At 39.3% G+C, this 17,219-nt stretch overlaps 1 long non-coding RNA gene across 4 annotated transcripts in view; it reads right to left on the bottom strand.

Moving 5' to 3' along the window:
* Positions 1 to 17,219, bottom strand: part of LOC131812696 (uncharacterized) — a 362,864-nt gene that overhangs the window by 174,026 nt on the left and 171,619 nt on the right. The window lies entirely within an intron of this gene.

The following is a 17,219-nucleotide window of genomic DNA, read 5'->3' as shown; positions in this document are numbered from 1 at the left end:
TCCTGTGCAAGTCCCCCAGCTCACTCTGAGTCTCTCCCTGACTCAGCCTCCTAAGATGTGCTGCTGAGTTGGGTACGTTTAAATGCTTCATAGCAACTCAGCGTCACAAATCCCCATAGGTTCCTTTCGTTTGTCACCTGTATCTTCTCCAGCTGAAGAGATTTTCAACCCTACATTTACGGAAGGGACAACAATTGACTTCCTTTTCAACGACTTTGTTTCCACCAGAAATGTTCTGCCTTGCTGTAGCTGTGACTTAAATTCTCTTACTTCATGGAAAAGAACCACTCAGTTGGTATAATCCTGCTGGTCTGAGTCCAAACTGCAAAATGACCTTTGACCAATAGATGCCTTCACTTCCTCATAACTTTCGTGCTCTCTGATTTTCTGATATATACATAATTTAAAGTTTTCTAGTAGCTATATTTTTAAAAGTAAAAAATAAAATGAAATGGATTTTAATAACATTTTTCATCTAGCCCAATCCTGTAGACTGAATATGCCTCCTCAAAATTCATATATCAAAACCTAATCCTCAATGTTGGTATTTGGAAGGTGATTAGGCATGAGGGCAGAGCCCCTCATGAGTGGAATTTGTGTCTTTATGTAAGAGACTCCAGAGAACTCCCTTAACTCTCTGCCATGTGAGGTTATAGTGAAGAGCCTGTCATCTACAAATCAGGAAATGGGCCCTCACCAGACATCAAATCTGCTGGTGCTTTGATCTTGGACTTCTCAACCTCCAAAACGGGGAGAAATAAATTTTTGCTCTTTATAAGCTACCCGGTTTATTATATTTTGTTGTAACAGCCTGAGCGGGCTAAGGAACTAGATAGATCTGAAATATCATTTCAACATTAATCAACCTAAAAAAACCACTAAAGAAATATTTTGCGTTCTCTCTTCTCCTCTCCCTCTCTCTGTCTCTCTCTTTTTACTAAGCTTTTTAAATCCAGTGTGCATTTTTTTACTAAGTGTACATCTCAGTTGGTACTGGCCATGCTTCAAGTTCTCAATAGCCAACCATGGCTAGCGGTGGCTAGACTGGTCAGTACAGTTCTCAACTATAGCTTACTTTTATATGCTAGAAAACTCTACAAATCAAACGTATCACGGTTTTTAAACAAAAGTATGGAATGACTTCTTCCAAGCAGAATCCTGAAGATCTGGCTCATAGGAAAATGCAGGCCCTCTCACTGGGCAAAGAAAGTCCTCTGATAGGCCACGTGGTAGGCAATGCCACCAGCCTGCACCAGGCCAGGACCTGGCCGGGGTAGAGCCAAACAACCACCAGAGGCCTGATTTCAGGGGTGAGAAGACAAGCCACCCAGAACAAAAAGGTACCCCAAACACAGTGCCTTGCTGCAAAGAAAACTCTGCATTACTCTCTTCTTTAGTGCAACAGATCGCAAATGTCAGTCACAAGGCACGTTTTACCTAGACAGTTTATACGTTAAGCCATCATCAGCAAGCAGGGCATTTCTTTAAATTTCTTCATCAGATTATACAGTCAGTTTTATAAGATAGAGTAACATTGCCGGGTAATGTACAGTTTTTAAGTATCTTTCTACCATTATCTTATTTAATCCAAATATAATCAATACTCATGTACTGGGAGAAAAGGACAAGAAGGCAGTTAAGTCTTGACAGGAGTACCAGATCACATGACATCTCCTGGTTCTAATTAAATGACAGACACACAAACCGCCATTAATACAAACTTTTTTTTCCTCCTTCTATACCAAGGTTTCCAAACTAGAGGGAAGAAAATTTTCTTAGCTCATTAGCACACGCTAACATAAAATAGGCATTACTAGGTGGTTGGGTTTTTTTTTCCTGCCAGTATTCAAACAACAACCTTGGTGACCAAAGAGAAAGCTAAAAATAGGTGAAGTTCTCATTTTTAATAACATTAAAGTTGAACGTCTCTCTCAGAGAAAGTGGACATTACTGACAGTCACTTTTACTTTCATCAAGACTGTGGTTCTAAAGCATTTACTCTTGTGAAGCACGTAAGAGTGGAAAGCTTTGCGCAGATGCTATATTCGTGAGCTAGAAGCCCCTGTTTTCTCTCTGTCACCATTTCTCCATCACCTATTATTGGAGTGCTTAGACATTTTGACAAGGGTGTTATTTCACTATGAAACCTTACAAAAGGGAGGAAGAATATTTCAAAAAATATGATGAAAACATCCAAGGTCATTGTGCTCCTCATTTCTTTGCACTGAATTTATTTCCTTTTGGTATTTTGCTGTGCACGCAAAAAATTTCAATGTTGAAGAAATTCAAAAACTCCCCTCTCCCCAAAATATAAGATCATTAAAAATCATATCTTGCCCTGGTGCCTTAATTTGTTTGAAGAAAGACAGAATCAAATGTTTAAAATTCAGTATAATGGCATCAGCTATAGAAATCAGATTTAATAAAAATTATGTATGATAAATATAGCACCCACAATTAAGAAGAAGATCTAGTCAGCAGAGAAGAGCTACCATCTCTTAAAATAGTTATCACCATATTCATAAAGTGTCTCGCTAATATCTGTACTTTTCCTTTGGGGCTCAGTGTATCTGGCTACATTGGTACTACACATGCACACCCATGAGCACTTGCATGCACTTTTCTGAATACATACATTTTGGAAGGCCCTGTTGACCATGGCTTGAGCAGGGAAGTACTGAAGGATTTCCTAATGGAGCTGCCCCTGAAAACAGAGAGGCATAAGGGGTTCGGGACCACCACTCTGCAGGAAAACCATCCTTATTGTTAAATGGTGAGCAAAGCTGGGGAGTCAAGCATCCCCCCAAAGTTTAATTTGAGTGCATTGCCAAAATGGTAAAAATGGGAAGACAGTGAACATATCAAGACAGAATAAAATGAAACTAGCTCAAGAGCAGGTGAGTGAGTAGTAGTCAGTGTGGGAATGAATCTGGTGCGCATAGCCGATCTGCCATTGTATCCTTTAGGCACGGGGCTGGACTGAGGAACATGTCTATTAGAGCAGTACTCTCCAAATTGAACTGGACATAGGTTTCCCTGAGAAACCTGTTAAAATGTAAAATCTGATCACTCTGATCAGTAGAGGTATTGTCAGGTAAAGACTCTGCATTTCTTGCAAGCTCCCAGGTGCTGTTGGTGCTGCTGGTCTAAGGGCCAAATACTGAGTAGCAAGGGGAGAATCCTGTCCTGAGCCAACAATGACTGCTGTAGCAACACTTTTTGCTGCTTGCATCTTTGCTCTATGTAACTCTAATAGCAATTTTATAAACTTTCTAATCAGTGTTCTTTAGGGATCATACATAGGTAAATGGGCCAAGACCATACTTTGGACAAGCATCAGGATCTCTGCCAGCCAAGAAACTGTGTCACCAAGGAGATTATGATCTATAGAAAAAGTAAAAAGACCTTTTTGAACTTCTTCCTATTTCAGGAGTGACCCAAGAAACAGAGAGTGATATAAAAATGGCCAAAGACAAAGCCTCTGTGAATCTTGAAAATGGCATGAGAGAGCCAACTCTTTAAAATGGGTTGGCTCCAAGTTTCTGCTAAACAGAAACTCCAAAAAAAAAGTAAAACAAGAACAAAAAAAATTCCAGGAGGAATGGTAGTCAAGGAGCCTGAGTTAAAACTCTCAAGCCAAACACCAACATTAAACCTAACTTCATAGAACTGAGAGCTTTTACTTTGAATATTATCAAAAACCAATGACGCCAAGGCTGTCTACAACCTAAAAGACTTTAGGAAAGAATACGGGGGTTCCATCCCCCCTTGTAAAAAAAAGTCATCAAATAGTAATGATTAATTTATTTTAGCATTTACTGATTCGGGCGCAACATGTGCTCTATTATCTTATTTAATTCAGCAAACCTGTATAGAGCTTCCACTCTTAACCGCATTTTGCAGGTGAGGGAGCAAGTTTCAGAGAGATCAAGTGACCTGCCAAAGGTCATTTTGCTAGTAAGAAGCAAACTAATGTTCTAAACCAAGGCTGGTTAGAATGTTTTCATAAAAAAATACTTTTTAAATTAAAAGACTATATAATTCTAAAGCCAAAATGCGATTAAAAACCGTATCTACCCAGGCTACCACATATGGTATTTACAAACTTCCAATGAAAAGATTAAAGATTTGAAAGTGCTTGGGAAATATCTGTAGCAAAACAAGAAAGACAGAGAGACAGAAAGAAAGGAAGAAGCTGGCAAACAAAGGTACTTTGTAAACTATAAAGGATGAGTTTAGTTGCTGATGTGATTTATCATTTTTAGATCCCAAGATTGTGGACCCAAGTCAAGGCTGCAAACATAAATCAAACCTTCTTCAAGCTTCAGGAGATAAAAGGACCTCTTTGAACTCTAAACTTCAACTTTTCTTGGCCTTGGTATCACCCTGTGGTAATTTATATAAACGAAGACTAATTGTGAGAAAGATTATTTCTCTTTACCCGAGGAAAATCTCTCTCTCCTTCTCCCTCTCGCTCCTTCTCTCTCTCTCTCTCCCTCCCTTACTCCCCCACATACAATTAGATCTGAGACTTAACTTCCTCTTCTTATGAAAGCAAAAAACTGAAATCCAGGGAATAGTGATAAGCCCAAGGTCTCACTAGACAAAAGAAGAGTCAACATTTTAACCATCCATTCGACTCCTTACCATATCTTTTTGAAAGGAAACTGGAAACAAGTTATGGAATAAGTCGCAGGGACAAAAGGTACAGCATAAGAATATATAGTCAATGTCACTGTAATAACGTTGCATGGTGGCAGAGGGTAGCTACACTTGTGGTGGGCAGAGCATAAGGCAGGGAGTTACAGAATCACTGTGTTCTACACTTGAAACTAATGTAACCTTGTATGTCGACTATACTTCAAAAGGAACTGGAAGCAGGATGGACTGTATTTTCCTTCCTGGAAATACACTGCTTTTCACTCATTCATAATTTAACACGTGTTTATCAGAGCTCAACATTGAGCACGGATCACAAAGGTGAATGAGGCATAGTCTACACCCTCATGAAGCCAGAGCCCAAGACTTTCTGTGTGCCAAGCACAGCCTTAACCACTTTGAGAACACAAAGATAAGTCGGAACCAGCTCCTATTCCCAAGGAAAGTGGTAACGAAGTAGGACCTGGGCCTACCTAGAATTGTTTGTATGGGAGACAAGTTGTAAGGAGAACTCAAAGAAGCCCAGGGTTTGGGCTTCTTGTTGGGGAAAGTAACAATTCAATCACCATAGTAGATCTGAGGTGTGACTGTGGTGGAGACTCCTGGAAATAAAGAACCCATGACTGGACAGATTGTATATACCTAATCCAGAGTTAAGCATCCTCCCAACAAAGTACATTTTCTTGGATAGGTTGTTTTTCGAGGCATTTTCTGAGAAGTTACAGGGGTTGGGACCAACAGCATTATATTACAACCAGGAAGCTATTCTAATACCATTAATGACTTTTCTGATTCATTTTATTCAATGTTTAAGAGAGCACACATGCTATCCCTCCAAAATACAATCAAGCTTCCCATTCATGTTTGGGAGCCCTCTGGGACCTTCTTTTTTTATTTCCATAAATTCCTGCTTTTCACTGTTTTCCTAGAAACAACAACAAATCCAGAAGAAAGTTCTAATTCCCCCTGCCCCTGTCCCACCTATCCACATTCACAGCTCCAAAGCCTACCTTTAAAACTTCAAGGAAGGAAATTCCAAACCTCTCTAGTAAAAGATCCTAGATCTTGACTGACGGGCTTCCATACCTTGAATTTTCTTGAGTCAGAATCCCTCCCCTGTGGTTCAAGCTCATTCCTGCTTCACAAGACTTCATAAAGATAGCTGATCTTAATCCATCTCTTAATGATTAATCAAACCTAATGCTATGATCCAAGGAAGCTCTGACTTGCTCCTTGTGTTCATTGCTTCATCGGCCTTAGGCATTTTGGGGCACTTCCTATATGTTAGATCTGTGCCAGAGTCTGGAGCAGATACAAAGAGAATCGGACATGGTTCCTGTTCGAACACCTTATCTTCTAATATGAAAACCAGGCAGTAAAATAACTATAGGAACAAAGAGAAAGATGCTCAGAGGCATAAGAGAGAAACATAGATAAAGTGCTTAAGAATTTTAAAAGGAAGAGTTTCCTTTCATGTGGGGGACAAGGAGGCTCAGGAGGAGGCTTTGAAGATAAAGGAGCACTGAGGTGGGGATGGAAAGATAAGAAGGTGGACATGAGGACCTGGAGACAAACAGAAACGGCCAGTCCCTTGAGCCAAAAGACAGGACACCAGACTAATTCGGCTGAGAGAATTTGAGGGAAAGGTGGAGCCACCAAACGGTGGTAATACTCATGGGATCTGCACTAGGGAGAGAAAATTCTTTTTAGTCATACACGGCTGTGTGAACCCATGAGCCTTCTTCTGTCTATATCCAATCATGTGAACCTGGATTCAGAAGGAAGATACATAAGTTTCCATTTTAGTCTCAGTAGAAGAAGTCACCAGCAGGGAAAAAAAAAAAAAAGTTTAACATGATAAGGGAGAGCAAGGTTAAGCAGATTTGCTCTTACATCAAAAGCGTATCATGGCATAGACCCTAAAGTTTGATTTACATAGCCATACCAAGAAGGTGTTTGGGTAAAATATCATCTTTTAGAATGAAGTGTTTCTTAGAAGTTACACTGAGTAGCAACAATGTATGGGGAGAATGCCAGTGTCGTCAAAAAGGGCAACAAGCAAATCTTTGTAAAAAGTGAATGTCAGGAAATGATCATCCCCTTCCCCCCACCACCGCCCTGTTTGCCAGGCTGAGTAATGTGCCCGTAAACTTTACACAATAGCATCCTCAAAAGAGAAAAAAAAAAAAAAAAAAAACACAGAACAATGAAATTAGGGAAGGGTCTGGCAATCAGATTAAAGACTCATGGGTGAAAAAAGTCCCCAAAATAAATGTGCTGGAAAACCCATTTTGCTAATCATGCCAAGAGCTAAGCCCTACTTGAACTACTAAGGATGTGTGAACCTCCCTTAATGTCATTTTCAAGAGAGTGCACCTAACAAATGCGAGTTTCCCTGGGAGAATCACAGTTGGGCAATGGCATCTTCCATTTGGTTGGGTAAAATGTCTTTTTTGTAAGTCTTTTATTTGTATAAGGGGCTTCTTTTTATCAAGATCTGGGGTCTTTTCTCCACTTCATGCAACTCTGTATGTACAAAAGGGGGGAGACATTTATTTGGGGGTAGAATTTAAAAAAATTAATTATCTTAAACTCGGGTCAATTTGATGGTGAATATTTTAAAACCCAGCATAGCTTATTAGGAAATCCGAATCAAGGATTCTTACAAAAGTAAATAATTTTCAGAAAACTAACCTTGGCTGTTATGAAAACAGAGTTGCATTTTCATTCAGCCAACAGATAATTTCTAACAAAATGATCCTATTTGGGAAATACTGGTGAACCTCACTGAACTCAACACAGCTAAATAAGGGGGTTTGTTTCCCGTGCCCAGGGGCAGTAGGGCAGCAAGGCACTAATCCAACTTTTTAAATGAAGGATAGTCAGGAAAACAGGTGTCTTGTTCAGAGAAAGGTATGGAACAAGGCTACACAAGACCCTGTAAATTTATAAACATCGGCATCTGCCTTTCTGTAAGGAAATGGAGACAGAAAATAAAGCCTTTTCATTACATGAACTGGCTAAAATGAAAAAGGGAAGAGAAACAGTAAATGTAACCAGCTCCTGCAAAGGATGATAACATGCATTTTTGTTTGAAGGTATTAGAAAAAAAAGGTGTGATCATCTGCAAGCTATATGAACTCCGAAAGGGTTCAGAAGGCATGTTTAAAATGCTGGTACATATATACCTATCCCTCTCTCTCTCTCTCTCTCTCTCTCTCTCTCTCTCTCACACACACACACACACACACACACATATGCACGCACAGCAATCTGGAATTTTGAATGCCTATGTCTTCCCTACCCTTTTCCTTAATAAATGAGTCCATGTAACCAGAAAAAACATAGATCTCAATCCAAAAATATAATTGGGTAGAGAAGAAATATCAGGAAAAAATAATACTAAAGAAAAAGGATGTCTTTATTCTTTAAAACTTTTATTCATAGATAATCTTAACTATTGCACCAAATTATGACCCCAATGAATGTTGTGTTGGCAGTGGGTAGTGTCCACTTTCCCTGACTGAGGCCAGCCTACAGCTTCATTTTCTCCTTTCTCCTCATTCTGAATAATTAGAGGGGCCCTTGTATTTCAAGCCACTTGAAAGGACACTCCTCCAGTTGTGAAGAAACTATACAACTGACTTACATAAAAGAAATTTGCTGGCTTTTCTGGCTCTAGGGAGTACCGATCTGCAAACACTCCATCAGCAAAGCACAGTGTCATCCCTAGTGTCCTTCTCTTGACTGTACTCTGGATGCCAGGGCTGCTTTTCTGGTACAACAGGAAAGGAAGACAGAGTTCTCAAGAGGCCCTGAGCATCTACTGAGGCATTGTTGGTTTACCTTATATAGCATTCTTTAACTCTGTAGTAAGTGTCCTTTGGATTAAAAATACTGCATCTTCTTTGGCTTACGTGATTGTTTTGGAAAGTTTTTTGATCTTGCAAAGCCCCAAAGAGCAAAAGTCAGTCTAAGTGCCCTTGGGGGAGAATAAATTGGTCAAATACTAGAGCTGGGTCTTAATCCCTTAACAACCAGGAAGGGATTAGAAGATTGCAACTGGGAGCACCTGGGTGGGTGACTCAGCTGGTTAACCACTGGGCTCTTGGTTTTGGCTCAGGTCATGAGATTGAGACTCGGCAGCTGGCTCTAAACTTACTATGGAGTCTACTTCAAATTCTCTCTCCCTCTCCCTCCCCCTTGGCCCCTTCCCCCCTCCAAATGAATAAATAAATAAATAAATAAATAGAATCTTTAAAAAGAAGAAGAAGGCAATCATACTTGAATGGAGCAGAACAAGAGCATGCCTAAGTTTACCAAGAGCAAGACAGAACAAATTTCATCTGCCTTCTTCTACAGAAGACCACAGATGTGAAATTTTATATCTCGTGCAGTATTTTATCTAACCAAGTGCCTCATAATATACTTATGTACTAAAAGGAGAAATACAGATTGGTTGATCATTTGGTTGCCCAAAAATCTTGGTTAATGTACCAAGGTCAACCAGGAGGGATATCTCTATTGGTGTAGAAGATTATTTAATTAGCTTCAACTCCTAACAGCTCTCTCAGACTGTACACATGTGGCATCAACCTGGAGGGACAGGGACCTATATTTATAGAATTTTTTCCTAGTGTTTATAAGAAATTCTCTATAATAGTAGTCTGAACCACTTTTGTAATTTAAAAGAAATCATCAAATATCAGCAATTTCACATAGTTCTACGTAGGAAACCAAATCCAACATCTTCTAGTAATTCATTGGAAATTATCACAGTCTGGGGGGAGAAACTTTAGTTTATACAAGTCTGTGAAGATAATAGAAGAAGGCATTTGAAGCAGGTATCACCACTAATGTTAGTTCACAAAAAAAACATTAATTGGAAAAAGGTCGATAAGCTTCAAGCACCTTTTCCTCCTTCTCTTTACAGCTGTACTCCTGAAAATGGCTTTATCCTTTTGCTTGACAGAGTAGAGGCCATTAATTCCCAGCAAACTTGAGGGTTTACCAGGCAGTACTCTAATGTTGATGATTTTCTCCATCCTCAGTTTTTTAAGGCTTCCTATAAACAGACTAAAACAAAGAAATCTTCTCTTCCTTAGAATTTAATAGCTGGAAATTCCATTTAGAGCAAAAGTGAAAACATGTAAAAGTTAATATAATCATTCCATTTGTGATTTTTAGTAAAGAAATTTTAAGTGAAATGTATCAAATAGTATTGTAAATGAGGCTATGCATAAACTATTTCATATTTGTGAACAAAAGCAACTTTGTGATCTAGAAAACTGATTTTTTAACCTAGTCCATTTTAGGAAATGCAGCCCTGTATACCTTCAAAGAGCAGTATTTTTGTAATTTTTAAAAAATACATATTTATCTTAAGTCTAGATTCAAGTTGTTATAAAGTTCCATCTCACAAGTCTGAATTATAATTCATAACACTCTGTCAACGAGCTCCCAAAAGACAGACCTATGTTATGATAGACTGTGCCTTGCCATGAAATGTATTAAATATAATTTGCCCCCAATTAAAAAGAAAAAGAATTATGGCCAGATGGAATAAAATGTAAATATCCAAAATGCTAACCTATTTATAATATATGACCAATTATAAAGATGGGAAAGGGGAACTGAGAATATGTTGCCAAAAAGAAATATGACTAAAGGGAGATTTTGATAATTTTTGCTAAGTTTCTGAATTTGATAATTTTCATTGTTTCTGGACATTGAAAAAATATGAAAGTACAATTTAATGAGTCTGTAGAAAACTTAGGAGTGAAGAGATAGGAGGTAGTGAATGGATATCTATGTTATTCCTAGAATGTCCTATGTTCACAGTTTTTAAAATAGCAAAATATCTGAGGCATGAGACACTAAACACTTGAACACAGAAACCGAAGAGGATTTCTACAAACCCGAATTCTTTTCAACTGTCCTTTCTCATCCTTGTGTCTAAGAATCTGTGACTTCGGCAGAGCAGTTCATTGTGGGGGAAAAAAATGAATGTGAAAAGAGGTGAAATTATGACACTGTTAATCTCCAGCCACGTATTCATTTTAGGCAGCTATTATTTCATCTTGCCTAGTTCTGTAAAATTCTCTCATAAAAGTCCCCGACTCTCACCAAAACAGTCAGGGCCTGATGGAAGAACTCCTTTTTTGAGTTTGTGACTCATACGGTTAAAACTTCACTTGCATTATCAGAGTTTCGGTTTTAAGTTCCCTTTATTATGCCCTCTGAGGATGTAGAAAGTTAGAAGTTACCCAGACATTTCAGGTAGAAGAAACAGACATGGAATAGAATAATCAGTATCAGCTATGGGTAGAAATAGAAATTACCATATAAATTATTTACCCGCCTGGTTGAATTTGTCTGCACTTAACTAAACAAGCCAACCGTGGGCAAGACACAATGCTAGGTGATTCTGTGGGTTTAAAAAAAGAAAAAAAAAGGTCGTTTATCTATTTGTTTTATTCCTGCCTCAATTCACAATGGAAACACAAAGAAATACTTACAGTAAAATTGGGAAAATATAAGTTAAAAATAAAACAGGACAAAATAAAATATAAATAAGAATTATAGGCCAGAGAAAGAGAAGCTCAGATAGGCAAGCCTGATGACCTCACATAGACGGTAGAGTTTACTCCAGTCTTCCAGAATGTCACAGCGAAATGGCGTTATTATTTGCAATGTTGAAATGTAGCTATCGCTCTAGAAAAGGAAACCTTTTTTTAATCACTTACCTCTAAAACAAATATCTCTAAATTGAGGAATGTGATGTAATGCTCTTAACCACAGTGCTAATTATTTTCTATTTTTCCTCAGCCCTCAATCCACTCTCTGCCTTTCTCTCTGCTCTGTGCTCAGGAGGCTCACCCCGCAGACCGTCCCTCCCAGGCTTCTTCCTGGCGGACTCCAGGTTGGGTTCGGATGGAGACTGGCACTCAGCAGAAGAGAGAGGTTGAGGAATCCCTTCCCTGTTCCTCTCTGCTTTGGTCACATCTCTGTTAGAGGCGGCTTGTATTCGGGACTGCAGCTCTGTTGAATAACGCTTGCCATGACCCTAATAACACACCAGCCCCAAATGGTAAGAGCTTCCCACTTTGTTAAACTCTGACTGCCTCGACACTTTTTGTTAGTTCTCTAAACTCTTAGCCACACTTTGCTGTCCTTGAACACTCGTCCTTTGAAGGAATGCCACAGCTTCCCTTCCAAGACCCTGAGTGATACAGCTGAAATGTGTATTTCAAAAGCCTCCTTCTCGAAAGAAAGGTCAGAGCATAACCATCGCCCTCAAACACATCTCAGTCAAAGCACCTCTACAAGAGTCAAGAAATTATTGTTCAAATACACCAAAACTAACAGTCTACAACAGTGCTATCCAGTAAGACTTTCTGAAGTAATGGGAATGTTTTAGATCAGTGTTGCTCCATATAGAAGCCATTAACTCTACGTGGCTTTTGAGCTTCTAAAATGTGGCTAATGAGATGGGGGGGAAAACAATGGAATTTTAAACTTTATTTCATTTTAATTAACTTACATTTAGGTGGCCACATGTGGCTAGTGGCTACCCTATTGCACAGGACAGGTCCGTATGAAGCCAAAACCTAGAGACTATCCAAATATATGGCATAAAAGTAAGTACGGTCCCTGCTGATCAAGAGCCTGTAGTCAGTACTGATGAGTACAGCAGGAGGAAAATTAAGGTCAGTATAATAAAAAGGATAGAAAGTCTAAAAGAGGAAAAATTCCTACCAATCACAGGTATCAAGAAAATCTTTACAGAGGATATTGAGATGTGCCTGGACAATTGAAGAGATTTTGTATTAGCTTTCTATTTCTGCTAACAAACTACCACTCACTTAGTGGCTTTAATAGAACACAAATTTATTATCTCACAGTTCTGTAAATTAGAAGTCCAACCTGAGTCTCCCTGGACTAAAATCCAGTGTCAGCAGGACTACATTCCTTTCTGAAGGCTGTAGGGGAAAATCCATTCCCTTGCCTTTTTCATTTCTAGAGACCAACATTCCTTGGCTCGGGGCCCCCTTCATCCATGCTTCAAAGCAGCAACATCTCAGCTCTTTGTTGTCTTTCTTCCATAGAAGAATTGTCCCTGGGACCACAAACAGGAAAGGTTCTCTGCTTTTGAGGACCCATGTGATTACATTGGGTCTGCCTGGATAATCTAGGATAATCTCCCTATCTCAAGATTTTTGACTTGATCACACCTGCAAAATCCCATTTGTCATGTTCACAGATTCCAGAGATTAGATTATGGGTCTCTTTTGGGGGCCAGTGTTCTGCATACCAAAATCTACCAAAGATTTTCTACCACAAGGGTTTGGAGATGAAAACAAAGGTACACCAAGAGGAGAGGCAGGGCAAGAACAAGGCAGACCAACAAGAATGGGCAAAATAATCTCTAGAATCTGTGAACCAGCTCACCTGATTTACCAGCATCCTCCCTTCCTTCTGTAAGCCTTATTGTAAATGCTGGTACTCAGGGCCGGTGGTAGGCTACCCTGAAACATCTGTTCCCATCTACTTCCGCCAGATGAGTTGTATGCCTCCCATGAGCCAGCTGTGTTTCTTGCTGAACCTATTTAGGCCAGATGTAACTGTCATTGTAACATATAATTTAATTAAATAGTACATAAACCAATATGACATGAAAAGAGACTTGTTGTTTCCATGCAAATGAAGTTGAATGTTTTGAAAGGACTCCTTAAAGGTAAGGGGCTAAAAACTTGTGCTAACAATATAGATGTGGCCACAACAACTACAAAGATTTTGGAGAAAATAGTAAAAATCCACAAAGATCTATAATCAGATTGTCTTTTAAATAGGTTTAATATATACTATGCATTATGAGTTCGTTTATGCAAGAAATGTTAGAAAGAACTTCAGTAATATGACTCACACTTGAAGAAATCTTCTGTCCCAAGGTGCCTGGATGGCTCAGTGGGTTGAGCATCTGACTCTTGATTTCAGCTCAGGTCACGATCTCAGAGTTGTAAGATCAAGCCCCAGTTTGGTTCCACACCTCCCCCTCTCCCCGTCTCTCTCTCAAACAGACAAAAAAGAAATGTCCTATCCCTTCCTCAAATGAATATACAATATATCTTCTAAGTATAAAAATAAAATGTTTGAGGTATATGTAATTTTTATACTTATTTTTCTAGAGAGAGAGAGAGCACAAGTAGGGGAGGGGGGCAGATGGAGAGAGGGAATCCCAAGCAAGCCCCACACGCAACAGGAACCCCTCAGGTCAAGACCTGGGCCAAAATCAAGAGTCCCATGCTTCACCCACTGAGCCAGGCAGGCACCCCTAAGTTTATACATTATTAAGTCCTCTTTCGATGACTTCTTCCAATAAACTAGTTAACTAAACACGTTACAAGGGAGTTGTATTTTAAAAAACAGAGATGGTACAATCACAGATGAAGGGAGAATGGAAGGAGAAAACACCATCAGTACAGGTCAAATAGACACGGAGAAGGACTGCCAATGTCACACTGAGGAATCCGGATACTCCAACATGCAATAAGGGAAGAGTAAAAGGATGCTGTTCTTGTTATTTGATAGTAAATGCTTTTGAGCAAATCAAAGGACATGCTAAGATCTTCCTTTTGTGAAATTAATCTGGCAGCTAGCAGGCACCCTGCTTCCAGTCCCCCAGAAGTCCAAGTCATTCCTCCCCTAGCAAAGGCCACTGGACTCCCACTCACAAGCTGAGTCTTGCCCCTGGGCTCTAGATCTGTGCTATCCAATAGGGGAGCCACTAGCCATATATGGCTATGAAGTGCTCAAATGTGGCTAGCCCAAATTGAGATGTGCTATAAATGTAAAATAAACCCAGATTTCACAGACTTAGTATGAAAAAAAGAATATAAAAATCTGATTAATAAATGTCTTACTGATGGCATGTTAAAACAATAATATTCAGTATATGTTGGGTTAAATAAATCACATTATTAAAATTCATTTTGCTTATTTTTGTATACATTTTTAAAAATGTGGCTACTAGAAAATTATGGAAAAGTATATATGTAGCTCAAATCTGAGACCTGCATTATATTTTTCTTCTGGACAGCAATGCTCTAGTGTTAGATCAGTCCTGGCATGAGATCGAAAGTTTAAGCCACCAGGTCCCCAAGCCCAATGCTTTGGGACCCACATTCCCATAACTGGATGTCTAATTTGAAATCAAGAGTCTCTGCCTCAGTCTTCTTTATCCACCTTGAGACGCAGTCTGGTTTCCCTGGTTTCTGCCTTACCATGCATAAGGCTCTTCTCACTTCCCATCATTCCCAAACCTGTGTTTCCTCCCTCTAGTGACTGTTTGCTTCCCCTGGAGAAGCTGAGACTTCTGGGAAGGTGGAGACCAACAACAGGGCATTGAATCTGGTGGTTAGGGGATCATTACTGACCTTCAAGGGAAAGACCATATCAACTGTTTGAGTGGACAGCTGAGCAGTTGTCATGACTGCCACACCAATGATGTCATGGGCATGAAGACCAGAAGAAGAACCAGCAATGATGACAAAAACCCTTGGACATCCCTGACCCAGGCTTCATCGACTGGTGTAACTAAGACTTAATAGGCCTCCTGCCTCTTATATATTAGTCTGAAGTAGAGTGTTATCCAAGTGCACCCTTTTATTTTTATTATTTTTTTAAATCCAGTGGTCTTTCATTTGAATGCTTTCTCTTTCATCTTTTTTTTTTTTTAATTTATTTTCAGCATAACAGTATTCATTATTTTTGCACCACACCCAGTGCTCCATGCAATCCGTGCCCTCTCTAATACCCACCACCTGGTTCCCCCAACCTCCCACCCCCCACCCCTTCAAACCCCTCAGATTGTTTTACAGAGTCCATAGTCTCTCATGGTGAAGTGTACCCTTTTAAAAAGGATCCTGTTAAGACAGTTAGGGATCATGATAAGGTTAAAAAGAAAAGAGATAACTTTGCAGTCCTAGGACTATATTCAGAAGGGAGAGCCCCCCTATCACTTCACCCTCATGCAAACAATGCTGAGTACACCCTGATTTATTTGCCCATCCAGGGAACTGGCCAGATTTTTTCCCTAAAACTCTGGAAGGCAATCTTTGTGGTCATGTTGTCTACGGACATGACCTGGGAGAAAGCATCTGATTCTGTCTCAGAGGCAGTTCTAATTCTCCAGGGTGCAGGGGAATCTCACCATAAAATGTTTCAAGACAATAGGAGCACATACCTATCTGAGGATATGAACATGTACATCTGTCTCATGTGTGTGCTCATGTTTTTATGCGTGTGAGCATTTTAGCTGAGCTCATGCAATAGGTACCTAAAAATATGGCACACACAAAAAATCAAAACTTACTCACTATGACAATAATATCAATGAAGTTGGATAGGTACATGTTTCTTTTCTTTTTTTTTTTTTTTTAAGTTCTACGTTAAACTGTATAACATCTTACATTTTCATCCTGAGGTATTTCACAACTTCTGGTTTAAAAAAAAAAAAAAGATTCCATCTAGGAGTACCCAGTGGTGTTAAGCATCTGACTCTTAGGTTCAGATGATGATCTCAGGGTTCTGAAATGGAGCCCCACATCAGGGTCTGCACTCAGCTGGGAGTCTGCTTGAGGATTCTCTTTCCCTCTCCTCTGTCTCTCCCCTCTCTCTCAAATAAATAAAAATAAGTCTTTTAAAGAAAAAAAACTGCTTCCTTCTGATTTTTCAGATTGTGAAGTGCTCGATGATTTTGCTATTATAGTCTGGAATAATTTAAACTTCTAGCATTCTGGTTCTCAAAGAGATCTCCCTGCTGACCAAATGGAAGGCAGTACGAGTGGTAAAAAGAGTCCTAGGCAATAAGCTAGAAGATATGGGTTCCAGCCGGAGCTCCACCCACTGTGAATCTAGGCAGGACCCTTCACACCCCTTAGTCAATTTCCTCATTTATAAAATAAGACTATTAATCCTTGGCCTGTCTTTCTCATGAGAGTTTAAAAAGAGTATCTGAGAATTGGTTTTATAAACTTTAAAGTGCTAAGTAGAGGAACGAATGGGTTTTATTATCACTACAATTGTTAAACTATGTCTCAGACCTAAGAAGGAGCTCCCGTGCTCAGTTCCTTGATATAGCAAGTCGGGAAGGAAAGTATAGGATTCCGGCACACAGACACCTGTCCTGTGACTTCATTCATGAAATTCAGGGTAGAAATTTAAAATGTTTCCCTAGATTCCATTAGAATCACATTGGCTTCAAAGGAGGTAAAAGTCGAGATGTAACAGAAATTTTTATTCTGATTTGTTCTGAAATACAGGTTTTCAATCATCATGACTCCTTAAATTAGAATGGGTCTGCAAAAATAGATACATGCAAACATTTTTGCCTAAAATTTTTTCATGTAAGAGTATGCAGCCTGCTATGTAATGTCACACATTAAAATAACACTGGCATAGAATGGGAGTAAAATCCTTTCTCTGGAAATAAGCATATGTTATTAAAATTATGTATCATTTGTAGCCAACTACTAGAAAAGAAGCCACATTGCAGAGTT

Source organism: Mustela lutreola, chromosome 12 (genome assembly GCF_030435805.1).
Source record: "Mustela lutreola isolate mMusLut2 chromosome 12, mMusLut2.pri, whole genome shotgun sequence".
Taxonomy (NCBI): domain Eukaryota; kingdom Metazoa; phylum Chordata; class Mammalia; order Carnivora; family Mustelidae; genus Mustela; species Mustela lutreola.
The sequence above is the reverse complement of the archived record's forward strand: the minus strand, read 5'-3'. Positions and strand labels throughout refer to the sequence as shown.